This window comes from Cibotium barometz, chromosome 41, assembly GCF_041138505.1.
Source record: "Cibotium barometz isolate CiBa-2024 chromosome 41, ASM4113850v1, whole genome shotgun sequence".
NCBI classification, from domain to species: domain Eukaryota; kingdom Viridiplantae; phylum Streptophyta; class Polypodiopsida; order Cyatheales; family Cibotiaceae; genus Cibotium; species Cibotium barometz.
Window position 1 is genome coordinate 16,778,269 of NC_141086.1, and position 23,117 is coordinate 16,801,385.

The following is a 23,117-nucleotide window of genomic DNA, read 5'->3' on the forward strand; positions in this document are numbered from 1 at the left end:
GCCAATATCCGACATGATGGGTTCCGGTCTTCACGGCCCTTCTATAAGGAGCATTCTGCCCCGTGGTCTCCGTCATCCCCCACTTTTAGTGGTTATCGGGATTTGGGGGTGGGGAGAACCTTCGGCCAGGCTAGGCCACTTCCGTCCTCTTCTGCACTGCTGCTGTGGTTTTGCTTGGTGGCTCTTTCCTTTGTTTGGGTGTCTCATTCTGGGGGGGTGTTGGCGTTGGATTTCGTTGCCTTCCTCTCCTATGCTACCACGTGGCAGGCAATATTCCACATGGTGGGTTCCAGTTTTCACGGCTCTTCTATAAAGGGCATTCCGCCCCATGGTCTCCCTCATTCCCCACTTTTAGTGGTTACCGGGATTTGGGGGTGGGGAGGCCCTTCAGCCAGGCTAGGCCACTTCCGTCCTCTTCCGCACTGCTGTGGTGGTGATGGGCAGCACTTCCGCGTTTCTGATAGATGCAAGGGCACCTAGGGAGCATGTAGAATTGCATCAGTGTAGGGGCAAGGGTTTATGCATGCTGCCCCACACTTGGGGCACCGGGGGCAGTGCATGGGCTATAGTATTGGCCCACAAGAGCCCCAAAGCTTTATTGGCCAGCCCTTTTAGGAGGCAAGAGCGCAGTTGGCCAGCCTCTAGGAGGCATGGGCAGGCTGTCAGCCAGTTGGCCAGCCCATGAAGGGCCTGCTCAGCAGTCAGCTATCATCTGAATCATCAGATGCCAGGTGGCCAGCAAGCGTCGGGTTGGGCAGCAGCCGGTTATGGCACATGTGAAATAGGCACCAATTTTGCTATATGAAACAGGTCGTGCCATATTTTTACAGGCCGATTGCCTCTTCAGCCCACCGACCAGCATATAAGCATGGGCCAGCCAAGGGTTTTCACCATCTCCTAATTCACAAAGTGCTAAAAGTAACCAAGGGCTAGGACAGCCATGTGAGAACCCAAGCAAGGTGAACTTTGTATAAAAATTGCGTCCTCTTAGTTGGGACAATTTTTTATATATGTAAACGTGCACCTACTCTTGGGCATTGATGACGTGAGTAGGGATGTTGTAGCACCTAGTCCATGCTATGCATGCTGGAGTTAATGATCTTATACTTCATGATTGGACAATCTTTGAGGTAAAGTTCGCACTTTTTGTATTCTTGTCTTTGCTTGTTTTGTTTTAGTGAATTAGTCATTTAAAGTTTGTCTTGTCGTTGCTAATTAGTTCATTCAAAATTTGTTTAGCTTGTTTGTTAGAAATTCTTTCGTTGTGGTTCAATAAAGAATTTGTGTGTGTGTGTGTGTGTGTGTGTGTGTGATTTAGTTATGTATTTGTCTAGTTTTGCAAGTTATTATTATTATTTCTTCTTGGGTGTTCTATATTAAGCTTCCTATTTTTGAGTTGATTGTTTTTAGCGATTCTCTTCTTTCTTTTAAAATTATTCGTAAGTTTAGATTCATCTCGCCTTATGATGGTATATGTCCAGAGTCAAGTACTATAAGCTGCAGATTTACGGCCAAGGTGGACCTACTCTCATCATTCAATAAAGCAAATACACCAGTGAAAGAAAGTGAAGCAAATAGAAAACATAGATGTAGGCCCAGGTACAAGACTTGTAAATGTTGGAAACTGATGTTTATTGCTGAAAACTGAGCACGAGGGAAGCCCGTAGGTGTTGTACAATGGTAAGAAGCAAAAGCAGCTGCTAATGACCTCAACAAGATGCAAAAGAATGAGATGAAATGGGGGAAAGGGAGGTCAGCCCTTATATACTCCTGCATAGTGCTGGTCGGCCAGCTGTAAACAGGGTCTCATAAAATGACCGATACAAGCATGAAAAGGTGATGTAGACCCTCTGGAGATGATATAATCCAACACCTCCTCTTCAGCGCCAGAGGGGCAGTCCAATACCAGCACGCTGAAGTAACACCTCCAAAGTAGCTCTCGGAAGTGGTTTGGTGAAGAGATCAGCCACATTGTTCTTGGTAGAACAGTAGGCCAGTCGAAGAAGTCCAACTCGATCCAGTCGCATACAAAATGATAATGCACTTCAATATGCTTGGATCGTCCCCGTATCACAGGATTTTGTGCTAGAGCAATAGCACTCTGAGAATCTGAGAAGATAGTAACCGTGGAAGTGTCAGCACATCACAAATGCTCCAGAATCTGATGAATCAAAGCGCCTTAGTGGAGGAGAGAAGGTAGGATTTAAACTCAGCCTCGATGAGAGAAGCAGAAACAGTCTTCTGCTTTTGAGACTTCCAAGAAACCAATCCAGAACCAAGCATGAAGCAATATCCAAATGTAGACCTCCGAGTATCAATACAACCTACCCAATCAGAATCTGTGTAGCCAACCGAATCAGCACCACTGGAGTAGGTGATGCCACAATTTGAAGTACCTCGAAGATAACGAAGAACTCTCAAAGCTGCCTACCAATGAGACCTTCGAGCGGTTGATGAGAACTGGCTGAGGACACTCATAGCATAGGAGTTGTCTGGACGGGTGTTGGCAACGTAAAGCAATGAGCCAACAATCTGTCGGTACTCTGTGGAATCCACCAAGGGTGTATCATCCTTAGGATCCATGGGACAAGAGAGAGGTGTACAATCCGACAACCCATAAAGTGAGAGCAGCTTCTTCACATACTTCTGTTGAGAAATGAAGATACAGTCATCTTTCTCCCAAACCTCCAGCCCAAGAAAATAATGTAGAAGGCCAATATCAGTCATCTCAAATGTCTCTGAAAGCTTGGACTGAACCTGTGTGACCAACCCAGTATCTAAGCCAAAAAGAATGAAGTCCTCAACATACAAAACAATGACACAAATATCTCCATTAGAAGAAGCACATAGAGATTGCTGTCAACATATGCCCTCTCAAAGCCAAGAGATAACTAGAAGGCACCAATCTTCTGATACCAAGCACGGGGTGCTTGATTGAGACCATAAAGAGCCTCTTATGCGGAAGATACACATGGGTGTCCTGTCCCTGAATCACAAAACCAGGAGGCTGCTCAACATAAACTTCCTCCTCTAAATCTCCATTCAAAAAGCGGATTTGACATCCATGTGGAACACGGGCCATCTGAAGTGCGTAGCCAGAGCCAAAACAATCCTGATGGCGGTATATCTGGCTGTAGGAGCAAATGTCTCATCAAAGTCTTTAGCTGCCTTTTGAGCATATCCTTGAGCAACAAGGCGGGCCTTGTACTTGTCCAAAGTACCATCTGCATGAAACTTGACTTTGAAAATCCATTTCACACCAATAACACGACTATGTAAAGGCTGTGGCACCAAAGACCAAGTGTTATTCCTCTCAATAGAGGCCAACTTTGCTACCATGGCTTGCTGCTGTTAGACATCGTCTCCTTGTTGTTAGCTTCGTGTTTGGTGTCCTATTTTAGCCTCTAGGGTTGACCATGTTAGCTAGAGGGGCTGGTCACCCCTCATATTTTTCCCATATTTTATCCCCACTTTATGGAGTCTTGGGCACTTTTTCCCTACTCGTGAGCTGGTCGGCTGCCTACATCTGGGCATATATATAGCCGGGCGTACCCTCACTCTTTTTCATTGCTTAGCATTGTTTGTTGCAGTCCCTCACGTACAAGGTCTTCTCCCCTCTTGCTCGGGACATGTATTCTTGGTTGATGATATTGAGAGCAGGTCTATACCTGTGTTTCCTCTCCATCTCTCTCCATCCCCTGCACACCCAGATTCAGCTTTTTTATTCAGTACTTTTTCATTTTGTTGGGATGACAGAGGATACCCTATACAGGTACTCCGATTTGTCTCATAGGCCGAGTTCGGTCTTTTGGAAGACGTTAATAAAATCTCTCTCTCTCTCTCTCTCTCTCTCTCTCTCTCTCTCTCTCTCTCTCTCTCTCTCTCTCTCTCTCCCCCCGCTTCGCTTCGCCTCCTTCACTCTCTCGTGTAGCCGCCGCTTCGCTTCGCCTGACCCTTCCGCCTCCTGTGTAGCCGTTGCTGCCCACCGTGAGACTGCTACACGATTGCTGTGCGCCCCCCAGCTGGTCGACTCCACCCTCCGCCAACTCCCCCTCTCTCTTCGCTTCTCTCTGTTCGCCCGCTTCTCTCTTTTCGCTTCGCTTCTCTCACTCGGCCCCCACATGCTCTTCGCTTCTCTCTGCCTCGCCCCCATCTCTCTCTCTCTCTCTCTCTCTCTCTCTCTCTCTCTCTCTCTCTCTCTCTCTCTCTCCTCTCTCTCTCTCTCTTCCGCCGCCCCTCCTCTCTCTCTCTCTCCCGCTGCTTGCCTGCGCCCCCCCCTCCCGCTGCCCGCTGCGCCCCCCCCTCCCGCTGCGCCCCCCCCTCCCGCTGACCCCTTCGCTCTTCGCTCTCCCCTCCTGCTGCCTGCTTGTGCCCCCCATCTCTCTCTCTCTCTCTCTCTCTCTCTCTCGCTTCCGCCGCCCTGTTAGCGCCGCCTGCTTCACTTCCCCCTCCCGCCTGCTGTTCGAACTTTCTGTCACCCTCTCTCGCCTGCTCGCTTCCGCCGCCTTCCCTCCCCGCTCGCCGCCGCCGCCCTGTTAGCACCGCCTGCTTCGCTCCCCCCTGCTGCCCTGTACGCCGCACAGTGCCCTGTTAGCGCCGCCTGCTTCGCTCCCCCCTGTTGCCCTGTACGCCACACAGTTCTGCTGGCAATGGCCAGTCTATCTATCCGTTAGGCTGTCCGGGCCCCTTTTCCCACCCACCCTTGCTCAGGCCCCCAAGGCAGCAGCATAACTCTCTCTCTCTCTCTCTCTCTCCCTCGCTTCTTCCATGGCTTCCCCCTTGCGCAACCCGATGAAGGCGACCTTTATGGTCACAAACAAGAGGATAACAAATGTGGAAAAGGAAATGAAGGAATGGAAGGCAGAGATGGAGGGATGGTGGAAGGAGAAAGCCAACTTTCTCCAAATGGTATTCAATGAAGGTAAGCGGTGGAAAGAGGAGAAGGAGGACCTCTTAGCGGAAGTCAAAGACCTTCACGGGGAAGTCAACACGCTCAAAGGCGTAATTTCAGCTCTTCAGAGGGAGCTTGCAGAGGCCAAGGCAAATGGTGGACTTGAAGAAGGTGAAATTCAGCCATCAATGATAGAAGAGCTCAAGGTTATCAAAGAACAAGTACGGGCAATTAAGGAAGAAGAGAAGCAACATGAAGCAAAGACTTCCTCATGGGTGGAAGTCATCACCAAGACGCAAAAGAAGATGGATGAAGCGGAGAAGTGGATAGAGGTCGCCAAGAAGGGTAAAGGTAAGGAGATAACAACCCCTACACCTACAATCATTAACATGACTTTGGAAGAGGAACAACGAAGACGTACACGTGCTTTGCATGTGAGGATTACCGGCCTTAAAGACAGGGATAAAGTTGAAGAGGAGGTGAAAGAGCTTATGGTGTTGATGGGGATTGACAGTCTGGCACACGCAAAAGCTTGGAGAGTGGGCAAAAAAAGCGGAGGCAACGGGGAAACATCAAAGGAAAGAGCTCTCATACTTCGCTTCCCCTCTATTGAGGCGAAGAAGGAGTTCTTGAAGAGACGACCCACTTTAAAGAATACAGGCATATTTCTTGGTGATGATCTTACTCTTTCACAGCTTGCACATATGAAGGAAGTTATGCCAGAGATTAGAGCGGCAAGAGAAAAGGGAAAGATAGCATTTTATAGAGAAGGGAGGGTGGTCATCGTGGAGCGACGCTCTACATGATGGTGCGAGACCTATGGGACCAAATTAAAGCTGGCAGCCTGGAACTGCAATGGATCCCTCAGACTTGATGTAGGTGCCTTTGAGGACAGCTTTAGAGATAGAGATATAGTCTTCTACTCGGAGACTCACCAGGCTCCTGGTCAGATGATGCCACAGGTGACAGGATACAGATGGGAGACAGCTTGCAGAGTAGGGACGAGATCGGTACACAGTAGTAGAGGATCAGGAGGGGTGGCAGTTCTTTTCAGGGAGGAGCTGCAACCGCTTCTACACATCGTTCGGAGAGATGATCAGGCCAGATATATGTGGGTGAGACTGAGGGCCGACACAGGCAGATTCCTGTATATTGCCATATGCTATTTTGCTCCTAGTACATCGACATATGCAGCACCTAGAGGGCAGTCTCCTTTCTCTGTGCTAGATGATGACATATGGGAGTTCTCTAGGGATGGAGACATCATCCTGTTAGGGGACTTTAATGCCCGGACGGGCAACCGCCAGATAGCCTTTTATGATACCTCGGAGGAGATGCTGAGAGAGCTGGACACTCTGGATATGGGATTAGACAGACGCTCACAGGATGTGGAGTGCACAGAGTATGGGAGATATTTGGTAGATATGGGGACTGCACATGGGTTGGCCATACTTAATGGCTTGCAGAGGTTTCCGTCAGCAGCTGGATTTACTTGCTTTCCACATAGACATGGTGCTAGCACAGTGGATTATGTTTTTCATGCATTGAGGACTTCACAGTTGGATCTCGGCCCATTGGGGTAGTAGTGGATCATGCATTGTTGACATTGACTATCTCTTTTCACTTTACCACAGCTCAGAGGACACGAGGGGCAGATCACACTCGATATACTTTTACCTCAGAGACTGATGCTGTCTACAGAGATGGGATTTACAAACGTCTGTACACAGAGGAGCCAGGGAGACCTTTGGAGGAGTTGACCCATATACTGACAGAGACTTTACATGATGCAGCGAGAGAGGCATATCCACATACTCAGCCTGGACAGAGACAGCGTTCTAGATGTATGCCCCAGAACAGCTGGTATGATGAGGAGTGCAGAGAGACCAGAGCCCGACTGCAGCGGGAGGTTGCTTTGGGAGTCACTACTCACCGACAGTCACATATTTCCTTCCGACGTCTTGTGCGAAGGAAGAAGCGGGCCGGCCTTGCTCAGCTAGAGCAGGAATTATACCAGCTGTTCTTGAGCCAGGATTCGAGGGAGGCTTGGCGTCTGTTTCATGAGTCCTCCCCTGCTTTGGCCATCACTTCTACAGAGGTCTGGGGTAGTTATGCAGCATCTCTATATACAGTTCCTGGACAGACACCTTTTCTTGACCCGCCAGCACAATGCCCACAGACATGTACTTTCTTTACCGCAGAGATGGTAAGGAAGGCCATTGATAGGATGAAGACTGGGAGAGCATATGATCATGATGGATTGGTCGCTGAGCACTTTATTCATGCGAGAGACATGCTGGCAGAGCTTCTAGCAGTGATGTTCAATCGTGCTATGTGCGAAGGCTTACCCGAGACTTGGAGTAGGTCCACCATCGTGCCTATCTTCAAGTCAGGGGACCCTATGGAGCCAGGGAATTATCGCACTATTATGATTGGTCACACACTAGCACGATTGTATGCATCCATTCTTGAGCAGCAGTTGAGTAGATGGGCAGAGAGAGTTGGCATTCGAGCAGAGGGACAGGCAGGGTTCAGGAGAGGTTTCTCTACTCTTGACCACATCTTGACTCTCCGGGCCATTATTGAGGAGGGCAGGTCGCATGGGCGACGGATTTATTGTAGCTTTGTGGACTTCCGCAAAGCATTTGATATAGTGCCCAGAGCCAGATTGATGAGGCGATTACAGGAGATGGGGGTACCCACAGAGCTCATATGGGGGATTATGGCTTTATATAGATCAGTTGCAGGACAGGTACGCACCCCAGAGGGGGTCTCTACTTTGGTTCACTCCAGTATAGGAGTGAAGCAAGGTTGCCCGTTATCTCCTTCACTGTTTGGTATGTATGTGGATGAGGCTTCTGACTACATTGAGAGATTGGGGGACAGAGGAGCTTGGGGTAGTATTCAGTGGGCCAGTGTTTTCGATGAGGAGAGCAGCAGAGACTAGATTGACTAGAGCACATGCAGCCCTGGGTGGTTTGGAGAGGATGTGTTCGTAGGTTCAGTTTCAGGAACCTCGAACAAAACCTTGGCTTTTTGACACTCTAGTGACATCAGCTATGCTTTATGGAGTGCAGATATGGGGACCTTCAGTGGGCCATCACAGCGCAGGCGGGTGGAGAGGTATGGAGAGGCCTTTGGTATCTATGATTGCTAGGATTATTAGAGCCAAGGCCGTGGTACCTCATGAGATTATTCGAGCAGAGCTGGCGGCTGCCCCTCTGGTGATTGAGGCTCTTACGAGATCAATCTCCTACATACATGGCTTGTGGGATCTCCCCCGAGACAGATATGCACGCCTCGCCCTGGAGTCCTCCCGACAGTTAGCTTTACAGGGAGACACGGCTTGTTGGTATGGACAGATGACATCTTGGTTCCAGGCACATGGTTTTAGCATGGACAGATTGCCTCCCTTCCAGTATTCTCTGGAGGCACCCTCTCTCACTCTCACACGGACAGAGATTACCAGACTCATCCGTCAGGATTTAGTTCAGCTGGACATTAGGAGGACATGGATACAGCCGACTGAGGAGCTGGGCACGAAGATGGCTTTCTACAGAGAGCATTTTCTTCAGCTCACAGCAGATGGTTTTGTGATCAGACCCAGTTACATGGATGTACACTTGTCTCATGCAGTACGATGTGCTATTGGTCAGATTCGCACATCCTCACACCAGCTTGAGATTGAGATTGGCCGATATAGAGGTATACCAGCTGAGGCCAGGATATGCCGAGTATGCCATGGGGAGCCAGAGACAGAGCTGCATTATATATGCCATTGTACTGCATACTATGAGATACGTGGTCGTTTCCACTGTTTATTCAGAGAGGGTTTTGGACCACTTTCCAGAGTCATGGGGTACCAGGACCAGAGGTGTTTGGGATTGTTCTTGCTTGAGCTGCGGAGACATAGAGATAGCCTGCTTAGGCGCACAGAGAGCCAGACTCAGAGGCACATTACAGATTTCTTTAGTCCAGCCATCACTGCGCCAGATGGACCACAACAACAGCAGGGCATGGATACCGCCCACACCAGGGGTACACTGATTGATCGTGCGATTGAGCTTGGGTGGTCCAGACGCCCATGACTACGGAGGGGGGCATCCCAGCATAGACGGAGGTTGCAGCGGCAGATTCGGATTATTCTTGCGAGGCATGCGGGACACCCAGTCAGGGTGCTGACCACAGAGGATATTGAGGAGATCCGCCAGTGTCCGATGCGGCACATATTATGAGATGGAGGCACCTCCATAGTGTACCCCTCCGTCCCACATGATATTGTATCCTCTCACTATATTCCACTCACCTCCATAGCGTACCCCCCCCTCGCTATATTCCAGTTCCAGTTTCATTTTCTAGGTGCCAGTAGTATCATCTTTATTTTTCATTTTCTGGGTTTTTTATCCAGACATTGTATCAGATCCACCATGATGTAACTTTTGGTCTCATAGGTCATTATGGCCTTTTGAAGACGTTAATATAACATTTCATTTCATTTCATTTCTCTCTCTCTCTCTTCGCTTCTGCCGCCCTGCCCTGCTCTGCTCTGTTTGCCTCTCTCCTCCACCCGCTGCGCTTCACTGTTCGCTAGCGGCCCCCCTTTCGCCGCCCTGCCCCCCTTCCCTTCTGCGCCGCCCTGCCCTGCTCTGCTCTGCTCTATTCGCCTCTCTCCTCCGCCCGTTGCGCTTCACTCTGCGCCGCCCTGCCCCCCTTTCGCCTCTGCGCCGCCCTGCCCTGCCCTGCCCTGCCCTGCCCTGCCCTGCCTCTCTCCTCCGCCCACTACACTTCACTGTTCGGTGGCGGGCCCCCTTTCCCCACCCACCCTTGCTCAGGCCCCCAAGGCAGCAACATAACACTCTCTCTCTCCTCCTTGCCTGTGGGAAGGACTGCAGAGTGATTTGGAGGAATGGCCTCGAGTCTCCAAGAGAAACTCGAGGCCCTCAAGACAGCAATGAAGGCACTAATCAAGGAGAACAAGAAGACATCCGATTCCAACCTCAATGAGGTGGAGAACAAACTACACCGGCACATCATGGCTCTCGAAGCACGGGTCACGAACCTCGAACAAGAGAACACGGCACTCAAGGAGCAGGTGAGTGCATTGAAAGTGGAAATGGTAGCCATCAAGAATACTGAGAAGGAAGAAGGGGAGATCAATGACAACACTCTCACGGCCATCAAAGAAGAGATCTCCAAGGAGATCACAAAGGACATGGAGGGAAAACTCGAAGCCAAGCAGTCAGGATGGGTTGAGGTGGTGAAGAAGAACATTCGTGAAGAAGTGGGGGAGGAGACTCAAAGGGAAGAACACCAAATCATTCACACCATCATTGAGGAGGAGAAGATGAGGCATGCCCGCCGCCTCAACATTCGAGTCACAGGTATAGCCGAGACACCCGACTCCACTCCCGAAAAAGATGGACAGCTTCTATGCATGAAGCTCGGCTACAAGGAAGAGCACCCTCTCCCCTTCACCAAAGCATGGAGAGCCGGGAAAGACTCAACAAGCAAGCGAGCCCTCATCCTACAGTTTGCAGGAGAGACGGAGAGACTCACCTTCATGAGGAAAAGGGTCAAACTACGAGGTTTAGAGGGAGCTCCTATTTTCTTGGATGATGATCTCACGAGGATGCAGCTTAAGCATAGGAGAGCTTGCATGCCACGAATCTTACACGCGAGGAGAGAAGGCAAGAAGGCCTTCTACCGAGATGGTCGGGTCATCATTGATGGCTGGCCCATGGATTAGCGGTTTGGGGCCTATGGGACACAGACCAGGCCACTGATAGAGATACACATGGCAGTATGGAACTGTAATGGTTCACTATGGGTGCAGCCTGGACGACTGGAGCATGTTATGGTGGGGAGAGACATCATACTTCTGACAGAGACACATCAGAGCCCAGAGAGAGGGCTACCTCGAGTAGAGGGATTCCAGTGGGAGTCAGCATACAGGAGGACCACACGCCAGGGTACCTCCAGAGGGTCCGGGGGGGGTAGCAGTTCTATTCAGACGGGAGTTACAGGGGAGACTGAGAGTGGTAGCATAGGATCCAGAGGCCAGATACATGTGGATCAGCTTACAGCTCTCACAGGACAGGGTTATATACATAGCTCTATGTTACTTTTCCCCATCAGGATCCTTCTATGTCATTACAGAGGACATGCCACAGGAGGAGAAGACAGGAGCCTCGCCATATACTAGTATGTCAGAGGAGATTATGCATTATTCTACACTAGGGAAAGTATTTCTTACGGGCGACTTCAATGCCCACACACAGAGCAGACAGTGTGAGGTGTATGACTATGATGACATGGAGATCCTCCACCCTGTGGATCCAGAGGAGATAGGGGCTAGTCGGGCATCAGAGGACACTGGACCAGACAGAGGACATTATGGGGACCACTTACTAGAGTTGGGAGCTAGGCATCGTCTCGTTATTTATAACGGGATGCTACAGTGGCCAGGACCAGGAGGGCTGACATGCTTCCCACATGGGGGTCATACACGGACTGGAGGCACGGTGGTAGACTACATTATGGGGTCTTTGGAGGCATCACAGCTTGTTACCTCATTCTCCATTCCACCTCGTCCTATTGGGGCAGATCATACATACTTGGCATTTTCACTAGCCGGATCACCAGTATCACCAGCCTCCCACATACCAACGCCACACACTACCATCTACTTCACACATGACATGGCAGACATATACACTGGCAGAGTAGAGGATGGGCTCCTACTCATGGATCCCCTGGCACCTATGGATACCATTACAGCCCAGCTGGCATCACTCCTACACACGACTGCATTACAGAGCTTCCCACATCGTGTCCACTCAGGAGAGCCTGCGAGATCTGGGACTATGCCCCAGAACATATGGTATGACGAGTGCAGAGCCCTATACTCACGGCTCCGCATACAGAGAGCCTTGGGAGCCATCACAGAGCAGGAGTCGAGGAGAGAGATGAGGAGACTTGCTTGCCGCAAAAGGCGGGCCTTTGCAGAGATACAGGAGCTAGAGATCTTTCATTTCTTCATGAGTAGAGATAGCCCTGTCTCATGGCGGCACTTCAGAGAGCCCCGGACACCGACACCTATTGCAGACCCACAGACATGGCACACATATGCAGAGGGCCTATACCACGCCCCACAGCAGCCACCTATACCTCAGCCACAGGAGCCTCGACCTACCACAGCTAGCTTCTTTACCCACTCGATGGTACACGAAGCTATCCGCCGCCTACAGCATGGACGGGCCGCCGACCATATGGGCCTGCAGGGTGAGCATCTCATATATGCAGTAGATTCTTTGGCTCCTTTTCTTGCACACTTGTTTAACAGGGCACTAGCAGAGGGTTTGTCTGCGGAGTTGACGATGCACACCATTGTGCCGATTCACAAAACAGGGGATACGCTCGATCCGAGCAACTACAGGACGGTTATGGTTGGCCACGTGCTGGCCAAACTCTATGGTGCAGTGTTGGAGTAAGAGCTTAGCTTATATGCTGAGCGAGCAGGTTTACGCTCATCAGGGCAGGCAGGCTTCATGAGATCTTTCTCTACCACTGACCATGTATTCACTCTGAGATGTATGATTGATCAGGCCAGATTGAGGAAGAGAAAGCTCGATTGCTGCTTTGTGGATTTCCGCAAGGCATTTGACACAGTACCACGAGAGAGGCTCTTTCAGCGCCTGCAGTCTCTTGGCATACCAACAGATATGACATGGGGCATCTATGCATTATATGATCAGGGTTTTGGGCGAGTCAGATGTCCAGGGGGTATGTCCGAGACTATTGCTAGCACCATTGGTGTGAAGCAAGGATGCCCACTTTCCCCCAGGTGGTTGACTTCATTACACGGGGAGGCGGAGATGGAGTTGATTTAGCAGGTATCTCAGTACATATTATGCTTTATGCTGATGATAATGTATTAGTGTCTGAGTCTCCAGGTGGTCTACAGCAGCATCTACATGCACTCGATGATAGAGGGGTCTTACTGTGAACCTTGGGAAAAGCAAGGTTATGGTCTTTCATACATCGAGACAGGGCAGGAGTTAGCTGACATTCACTCTCGTAGGACGCCAGGTGGAGGTGGGGACATCATACGTGTACCTAGGGGTTACCTTCTCTGCAGAGCAGCCACACGCTTCACCATGGGTTCAGCAGCCAGAGCTAGATTGACACGGGGATATGCAGCGTTGGCTATGCTAAAAAGACAGTGCCACTAGGTGCATTTTCAGGAGCCCCGGACGAAGGGGTGGCTATTTGACACATTAGTCACACCGGCATTGATGTATGGAGCAGCGGTATGGGCGCAAGCCTTGCTACCCATTGGTGGACACAGATAGAGAGACCACAGGCCCTCATGATGGCATGCATGATACGCAGCAAACCGTCAGTACCTCATGACATTACCCGAGCAGAGTTTGCTGCGCCTCCTATGATGGTAGAGGCGATATTTCAGACTATATGCTTGCTAGACAGATTCAGAGAGATGCCACAGGACAGATTGTCATACAGTGCTTTTGAGGCATCGAGACAGCTGGCTGAGGTAGGAGACAGAGGATTATGGTTTGCACAGGTCACACATTGGTTCTCACAGCATGGCCTAGACATGGATCATCTACCAACATTCCAGTATGACAGGGATGCACCACATATCCGTCTCTCTCATAGTGAGAGGAACAGAGTATTGAGACAGGACCTATGGCAGCTCTATACACGAGAGACATGGATATCGCCTACACAGCCTCTTCCACCGAAGATGCTATACTACAGAGATCACTTCATGAGTATCAGATGATGGATTTATAGAGAGGCCTATGAAGACCTAAACAGGGTTAGGGTTAGGGTTTACAGAAAGAAAACAAGCATAGAAAACCAGCAGGGAGTGAACACGACTGATGTAGATTTTTCAATGATTAAAAAATGTGAAGTACAAGCCACATGATAGTGACCCCTAAAGGATAAGTGTTCACATGACCGGCCATAAATGTGCCGGGTGGACCAAAACACTTATAAACTGCATATAAGTGAAAATGAACTAGACTGGGGGAAAAAACCTCTACTAACTGAAGTAAAAAGTGCCCCAGTAACCTACTGATGATTACTAGCACTCCTCTGGGTGCATACACAGCATAAAACCCAACAAACCCCCCTGGAGTGATATGTGATCACTGTACATCATCCACCAAAAGGAAACAAATTCAAAGCATTGCGGAATGCTTCAAATTTCGGACGTGGTAATGCCTTGGTGAAGATGTCTGCCACATTCTGATCTGTAGGACAGTAGATCAGACTGATATCTCCTGCCTGGAGTCTCTCCCGAACAAAATGATAGTGAATCTCAATGTGTTTCGTGCGAGCATGAAACACAGGATTCCTGGCCACAGCAATGGCACTCTGACTATCAGTATAGATAGGTGTAGGCTCCTCCACTGAAATATCCATATCAGTCATAAGACGACGCAGCCAAACACACTCAACAGTAGTAGTGTAGGCTGCTCTGTACTCTGCCTCACAAGATGAAGTGGCCACTGTGGTCTGTTTCTTGCTTAGCCAAGAAATGCATGAAGCGCCAAGGAAGAAACAATTCCCACTAGTGGAATGTCTGGTATCAAAATCACCAGCCCAATCTGAATCACTGTAAGCATGTAACTGCATGTCACCCCCCTCAGGATAAAGCAACCCAAGAGACAAGGTACCCTGCAAATAACGGAATACACGCTTCACAGCTTGCCAATGTGACAACCGTGGGCTGTGCATGAATCTGCTCAACTGAGAGACTGCATACTGAATATCTGGCCTTGTATTACACAAGTATATGAGGCACCCAACAGCCTGAGCATATGTAGTGGCATCAAAGGAAACACTCTCATCTTGTAGTGACAGTTTCATCCCAGGCTCCATAGGAGTACTAATAGGCTTGCAATCCTGAAATTTAAACTTCTCCAGAAGTTTAGCAACATAACGTGATTGCAACAACCCAATGCCTCTGTTATCCTGCACAAACTGTATGCCCAAATAGTAATGTACAAGGCCCAAGTCAGACATGTCAAATGTCTGTTGCAGTATCTCTTTAAATGCTGCAATTTTGTCATCATTTGATCCCATGAGCAAGAGATCATCCACATAAAGACTGATGACCAGCAGATCTGTCTCTTCTTTCTTCACATACAAAGTGGTCTCTGATGGACTGTTCACAAATCCCTGAGTGAGTAGAAAAGCATCTATTTTTGCATACCAAGCTCGTGGAGCTTGTTTCAAACCATACAAGGCCTTTTTCAGCCTGCATACTTTCCCCTCATGACCATGTTCTGCAAATCCCATGGGCTGAAATACATAAACTTCCTCCTCGAGGTCCCCATGTAGGAATGCAGTCTTTATGTCCAACTGGTGAACAACCCAACCACGATGTGCAGCCAATGCAATGACACACCTAAGTGTCGACATACGGGATGTAGGAGCAAATGTCTCCTCATAATCAATGCCCTTCTTCTGTGCATAGCCCTTTGCAACTAGACGGGCTTTGTACCTGTCAATGGATCCATCTGCGTGTCTTTTCAATTTGTAGACCCATTTAGTACCAATGGCTTTCTTGCCTTTGGGCAGATCAACCAAATCCCATGTTTGATTCTTTTTAATAGAATCAATCTCATCCTGCATGGCTTTGTTCCAATGCACATTATCTCGTGCATCCACAAATGAATCAGGCTCATCATCATCCTGTAAACTGGCTGCCATAACCAGATTCAAATCCATGATGTGTGCATGCTCATTGGTCCTTGTCTCCCTACGAGTACGACCAGCAAGAGGACCCTCTAAATGGCTGTCCTGTAGTGTCCTCAAATACCATCTAGGTATATGTCTGACCTGTGGTGCCTGCTGTCCCATATTTGGTTCAGCTTCTGGCTCATTTGGCTGCTGAATTTCTGCACCACCTACATCATTTGCTGGCTGTCCAGTACCCTCATGAGTTGCACCACCTACATCATTTGCTGGCTGTCCAGTACCCTCATGAGTTGGATCACCAACTGTGGAATGAAACTCCATGGGTAGAAGACCTTCAAATACATCATTTTCAGCCTGATTTTTCTCATAACCAGCCATGGATAATTCTGATTTTTCATCAAAAATCACATCCCGACTGATAAATATCTTCCTGGATAGTGGGTCATATAACCTGTAGCCCTTGCTCTCACGGCTATACCCAACAAAAATGCATTTTGTGGCTTTATCATCAAGCTTCCTCCTCAACTCTTTGGGTATGTGTGCATATGCAAGGCACCCAAAGATACGAAAATGCGATACAGAAGGCTTGCGGCCATGCCAAGCCTCAAAAGGAGTAATAGAAACCAATGCCTTTGTGGGACATCGATTCAAAATATGACAAGCACACATTACTGCTTCCACCCAAAAGATATGTGGTAGTCTTTTTGCCTTTAGCATACATCTGGCCATCTCCATGAGTGACCGATTTTTCCTTTCTGCAACCCCATTCTGCTGTGGAGTGTAAGGAGTAGTATACTGATGTTTTATACCTCTACTCCCAAGAAAAGAATTCAGCACATGTGACATATATTCCCCCCCTCGGTCAGAACGGAGAGTCTTCACCTTGCATCCAGACTCTGTCTCAGCAAGTGCTATAAAGGCCAAAAATGCATCATATACCTGTGATTTCTGTGTCAAAGGATAGACCCAGCATATACGAGAGAAGTCATCAATAAATGTTGCAAAATAAAAGCAACCACCTAATGACTTCGTCTGCATGGGACCACAAAGATCACTGTGTATAAGTTGCAACTTTGCAGTTGCTCTTAGAGCCTGATCACGTGGGAAGGAAAACCTGTGCATTTTTCCCAAAATACATCCTTCACAAATGTGATCTGGAGGCTTCTCCATGAGAGGTAGATCTGTAAACATATTATGTCGCTGCATAAGCATAAGACTACCAAAATTTACATGCCCCATGCGAGCATGCCATAACTCCGCATCAACCATAGCTGGAGTAAGAGTGAATGCATGATAAGCAGACTGATCCACTGGCTGAAATGCATCCAATTCATAAAGTCCATGACATAATGTACCAGTAAGCATCAAGGTCAAGGCATTTGCTTTGTCTCTGACCATGCATTTATCATCATCAAAATGGACTTGCATTCCACAATGTGCTAAAGAAGAAATGGACAACAAATTCTTCTTTATCCCTGGTACATATAAGGCATCTGTAAGGCGGAGAATGGAGCCATCAATGGCTGTAAGCTGAATCTCCCCAATGCCACACACTGGATATGAAGCATTGTTGGCACACTGAACAGTTTTGCCAACAGGGGCAGGGTTAACATGACTAAACAAATCCCTGCGAGATGTGATATGCTTTGAGGCACCACTATCAAAATACCAAGTACATGCATGCTCTGTCATACTGAGTGCCTGTGAAGACCAAGAGGCATCATAGCTGCATGTATAGAAACAGTAATCTCTGTCCTCAACAAAAGAAGCAGTCTCTGGAGGAGCTTTAGGAGCATCATTAACAGACATCCCAGCTTCCTTTGCCTTCTCTTTGGCAATCCTCTTCCTACATTCCGTGATGTAGTGACCTGGCTTCTTACAGTAATGACATTTTCCCTTCTTCTTGGGCTGTCCATCACTTTTCTTGGTATCCTGTGAAGAACCACCATCACCTGAATTTTGATTTGCACTCTTTGGCTGAGATTTCCCTTTGCCCTTTTGACCTGTAGTAAATGCTTGTTCAGCATTTGTGTTCATATTCATATTCTTCCTCATTTGCTCCTCTTGTAGTAAGAGAGCAACAAGTTCCTGATACTTGAGGGGTTCAACAGCATTCCTCATGCTGAGGTTCAAAGAGGTATGGAAAGCCAAGTATGATCTTGGCAAAGAGTGCAAAATGGTGGACACAAGCTGTGTCTCAGGAATAATCTCATCCACATTGATGAGTTGCTCTCTCAAATCCTGCAGCTTGTTTAAGTGGCTCGACATATCATCTCCTTCATTCATTTTCTGATTTTCCAGCTCTCTTTTCAAAAATGAGATCCTAGCCTCATTACGAGCAGCATACATCTGCTCCAAAGTCACCCATGCATTCTGTGAAGTGCCAGCTGAACGAATATGAGGTATAATGGACCTCTGAACTGACAATGCAATGAGTGACAATGCTTGTGCATCCCTGGCATCCCATGTCTTTTGAGCATTTGTTCTCTGAACAGGCAATGGCTGTCCTGGAGCCTGTACCTGTTGTCCTCGTCCACGAGCACCCCCTTGGGGAGGAGTCTCTGGAGCCAATGGACCTGGACGTGGTTCATCACCACTAACAAAATCCCAAAGACCTTTTGCCACAAGCACATTTTTCAGCATAAAACTCCACAAGGAGTAGTTCGTGCCATCCAATTTGTCTTCCTTAGACAAATATGTGAATACATCACTTTGCTGTTGATTTGCCATTATGCTTTACGCACAATGTTGTACCTGTTTACCAAAAAACCCAAAAGCAAAAACCCTGATAACAACTGTACTCCACTGAATACAGTTCACCCAAATCTGCCTCTGCCTGCACTCTCAATCCTCTGAATGTGCAGCTTAATGCACCAATGACTGAGTAGAGCAGAAAATGGCGTACACAATGCCAAAATGCCCCAAAAATGCCCAAATTGGCTGCACCCAAACTGTGCTAAAAACCTGTATATTTTTCTTGCTAGAAAAACTGCCTGTTGTGCCTGTATATTTTTCACAGAGAAAAATAAAAATGCCCAAAACTCAAAACCTGTAATGCTTACCAGCTGAGATAAGAGATGATGAATGTACTCGTAGATTGTTGTACTGTGCAGGTACTTTTCGAAACCAGTCTTCTGTAAGCAAGCAGGTACTGTACGGAGTCTGAGGCGACCACAGTACTGCAGGTTCAGTCAGCGCTTCAAGTGTATGGCTGCGCAAGTGACAGTAGGCACTGTCGTGTCTGAAGGCAGCGACTTGTAGTATTGTTAGCGCTGAAGGCTTAAGCGTACGGTGGCTTGTACACTTGCGCTGTACACGTGCGCTTAAGTTATAGGTGGCGTAGGCTATAACTGACGGCGCAGTACCCGACTGAAGGCGACCAGGTACGGGCAGCAGGCGCAGAGTAGATCTGACGGCGCACAAGTGTACGGGCTGAAGGCCAACAGGAGGCGACTAGACTCGGGCAAGTGGCGCTCACGTACAGCAGAAGGCGGCGCAGGCTTGGTGTACGGGCAGCATATGCTGAAGCCGGCGCTGATTCAATGTTCGTAGACTGTACGGGCAGAAGCAGCAAATGTACGGGTGTTGAGCAAAGCTTCAAAAGCTCTGATACCAATTGAAGACCTAAACAGGGTTAGGGTTAGGGTTTACAGAAAGAAAACAAGCATAGAAAACCAGCAGGGAGTGAACACGACTGATGTAGATTTTTCAATGATTAAAAAATGTGAAGTACAAGCCACATGATAGTGACCCCTAAAGGATAAGTGTTCACATGACCGGCCATAAATGTGCCGGGTGGACCAAAACACTTATAAACTGCATATAAGTGAAAATGAACTAGACTGGGGGAAAAAACCTCCACTAACTGAAGTAAAAAGTGCCCCAGTAACCTACTGATGATCACTAGCACTCCTCTGGGTGCATACACAGCATAAAACCCAACAGCCTAGATACATGGAGGGCTCTTTACCACACGGTTCCCGAGTGGCTATTGGTCAGCTTAGAGTTTCATCACACCAATTGGAGATTGAGACTGGTAGAGCAGCACGGGTCCCCCGAGAGGAGAGGGTATGCAGATTGTGCAGAGAGGAGGTGGAGAGTGAGGAGCATTATGTATGCAGATGTAGAGCATATACAGCCATGAGAGAGAGATATCCCATTTTATTCAGAGAGCCACATTCCCTACGCAAGATCTTTGAGGTAGCAGACGAGCGCATACTGGGGAGATTCATTCTAGACATATAGCGCCACAGAGAGACATTATTACAGGCTCAGACAGCTCCAGAGGGGAGACGACAGGCACAGATTACTACATTTTTTCAGAGATCCATCCCACTCCCAGCACCTACGCGGCAGGGAATTACTCTCCAGAGAGCAGAGACACTCAGAGCCCGCAGGAGACATAGGACACCTGGCTTTCGGACACAACGCCTATACCAGAGAGAGATGACAGAGATCAGAGCTCAGTTTCAGAGGGACGGTGGGGAGCGATTGGCTCGCTTCAGAGCACACCCAGGTATGTTCTTTAGGGAGCTGTGGACATCCCCTTAATTGATGTATACCATTTTATACCCCCAGTATGGTACAAGATGGAGCTAGCTAGGTTGCATATCATGATTGTATACTCCATGCATATAGCTTTGCATTCTCCTAGTAGTAGAGCTCCATCCCCTCCCCCACTCATTGTACTTATTGCACACCCAGATTCAGCTTTTTAGTTCAGTACTTTTTCATTTTGTTGGGATGACAGAGGATACCCCATACAGGTACACCGATTTGTCTCATAGGCCGAGTTCGGTATTTTGGAAGATGTTAATAAAATCTTTCTTTCTTTCTTTCTTTCTCCCGTGTTTCCACTTTCCCTTCTTTCGCTATATTGTGAGGATTATGTTGTTAATCTCTCATATTGTGTACTAATTACTACTTAGGTAGTTAACTTATAGAACAAGAGACTTCAGGAGAACACTTGAGAGAAGATTGAAATTGAATTGATTAAAATGAGTACAATAGGTCTCTTATATAGGAGATGAAGAGACACATTTGAAGAGGCATGTCCTTTGACGAAAGGACATGTCCATAGACGAAAGGATACAACTTTAGGCTAAGGGATGTGTTTATTCGATGTAGAGGCACAACCATTCATCAAGGGATACAACCATTCATCGAAGGGATGTGGCTATTCGATGAAGAGGTACATCCTTTGGCGAAGAGTCGCAACCAGTCGAGGGTAGGGGTTCCCTTGGTTGGTTACTCTTTGCATCTGCAACAGGAATCAGCAATGAAGAGAGAATCTGATAGATACATACGTCACAATCGTGACATTCCCTCCCATTTAAAATAAAACCCATGTGTCAAATGATAGACGATTAGGGTATTGCTGCATTTCTTCATTTGTTTGCCAAGTGGAATCGAATCTTCAAGAGTAGTTGTTGACACCGAAGAGGTATTGTTCAAATATTCATATGCAGATTGAAGTCATGCTGCAAGAGTCCGCAGTATCCCTTGTACCATTCAAGGTAAGGTCTTCAGTCTTCAAAGTTGACTTAAGGTTCTCATTCACCACTGCATCGAATTTTCTGGTCAGAGACAAAGACTTCAGTTTGTAAGGGCAGTGACGAGGCCATTGCTTTTTTTTAATTATTAGAGGCCCAAATGCCACGTAGCATGCCCAATTTTTTTTTTTGTTTATGGCTTAAGGGTGACGGTCATCACGTACCTGACCTGAAGAGGGGGTGCCATTTGCACGCCATAGCGGGGCCAGGCGCGGTCTTCAACGAAGAGGGGCAGCCACCAACGCAAGGAGGAAGAAGTAGCTGTTGTGTGCGAGAAGGGGGGGCCCACATGTCTTGTCCACCCGAGAGCCAGAGGGAGCTTACACATGCGCAAGACGCGAGGAGGCAATGGCCTCCGGGAAGGGTAAGTACACCTGCAGTGGCCCGGTAAGTGGAAGATCGCCTCTCTGTCTGCGTAAAGCGGGGGGGGGGGGGGGGGGGAGTTTACATCACCGTGAGGGGGGCTTTACGCCAAGTCCGCCATCGCTCTCCATAGCTTCCATACAACACACTTGTGGGTTGTCGAGGGGGGAGAACGCTGAGTGAAGAGCCTAAGTGGCCCGCATAACCCATAGGGGGAGGAAAAAAAATATTTTACATCACCATGGGCAAAGCTTTACGCCAAGTCCACCATCACTCCGCTGCTTCCATACAACATTGAGTGAGAAGAGGGGTGGAAGAGGGAGTGCCGCAAAGAGGGTGAGGGCTTCACAACCCACGGGTAGGAAAGGTTTTTCGCTCTGATACCACTGTGAGGATTATGTTGTTAATCCCTCATATTGTGTACTAATTACTACTTAAGTACTTAACTTAGAGAACAAGAGACTTCAGGAGAACACTTGAGAGAAGACTCCCCTGAGAGGAGAGGGTATGCAGATTGTGCAGAGAAGAGGTGGAGAGTGAGGAGCATTATGTATGCAGATGCAGAGCATATACAGCCATCAGAGAGAGAGATCCCATTTTATTCAGAGAGCCACATTCCCTACGCCAGATCTTTGAGGCAGCAGACCAGCGTATACTGGGGAGATTCATTCTAGACATACAGCGCCACAGAGAGACATCATTACAGGCTCAGACAGCTCCAGAGACGGGACGACAGACACCGATTACTACATTTTTTCAGAGATCTATCCCACTCCCAGCCCCTACGCGGCAGGGAATTGCTCTCCAGAGAGCAGAGACACTCAAAGCCCGCAGGAGACAAAGGACACCTGGCTTTCGGACACCACGCCTATACCAGAGAGAGATGATAGAGATTAGAGCTCAGTTTCACAGGGAGGGTGCGGAGCGACTGGCTCGCCTCAGAGCACACCCAGGCATGTTCTTCAGGAAGCTGTGGACACCCCCTTCATTGATGTATACCATTTTATACCCCCAGTATTTTATAGGATGGAGCTAGCTAGGTTGCATATCATGATTGTATACTCCATGCATATAGCTTTGCATTCTCCTAGTAGTAGAGCTCCATCCCCTCCCCCACTCCATTTTGCTGAGGAGTGTAAGGAACTGTCACAAGTGCGCAACGGAAAGCGTGAGACATGGACGCAGAGAGAAAGAAAACGAATCTGCATAATGAAGAAGAAGCAATGATACAATCAATTCTGTGCAAGGGGGTGGTCCCCGTAAGTGAGGGCATGATGAGCAACTCCCTTGAGGGAGGACCCGGGCCTAGAAGCCCCTTGTCAAGATGTCTACAAATGAGTAAGAGCTTGGCCTTATATAGCCCCTACTGGAGCTGGCCGACTTGCTGTAGAAAAAAGACCCACAACTAGACAAAATAAACATGTGAACAATGGGTGGCCAACCCTACATCCAAGGGCCCTGACCAAAGGGAAAAATATGGTGCTACCCGGGATAAATCTGGGCACCCCTGATACACAACTTGGGCACACTACCAGGAGATGAATAATGCTCACACCCCTTCTCAGATCCTGGGAGTG

The 23,117-nt window shown here is 48.3% G+C and overlaps 1 protein-coding gene across 2 annotated transcripts in view; it reads left to right on the forward strand.

Moving 5' to 3' along the window:
* Positions 1-23,117, forward strand: part of LOC147614720 (calmodulin-binding receptor-like cytoplasmic kinase 2) — a 69,213-nt gene that overhangs the window by 15,786 nt on the left and 30,310 nt on the right. The gene's annotated exons all lie outside the window — the stretch shown is intronic.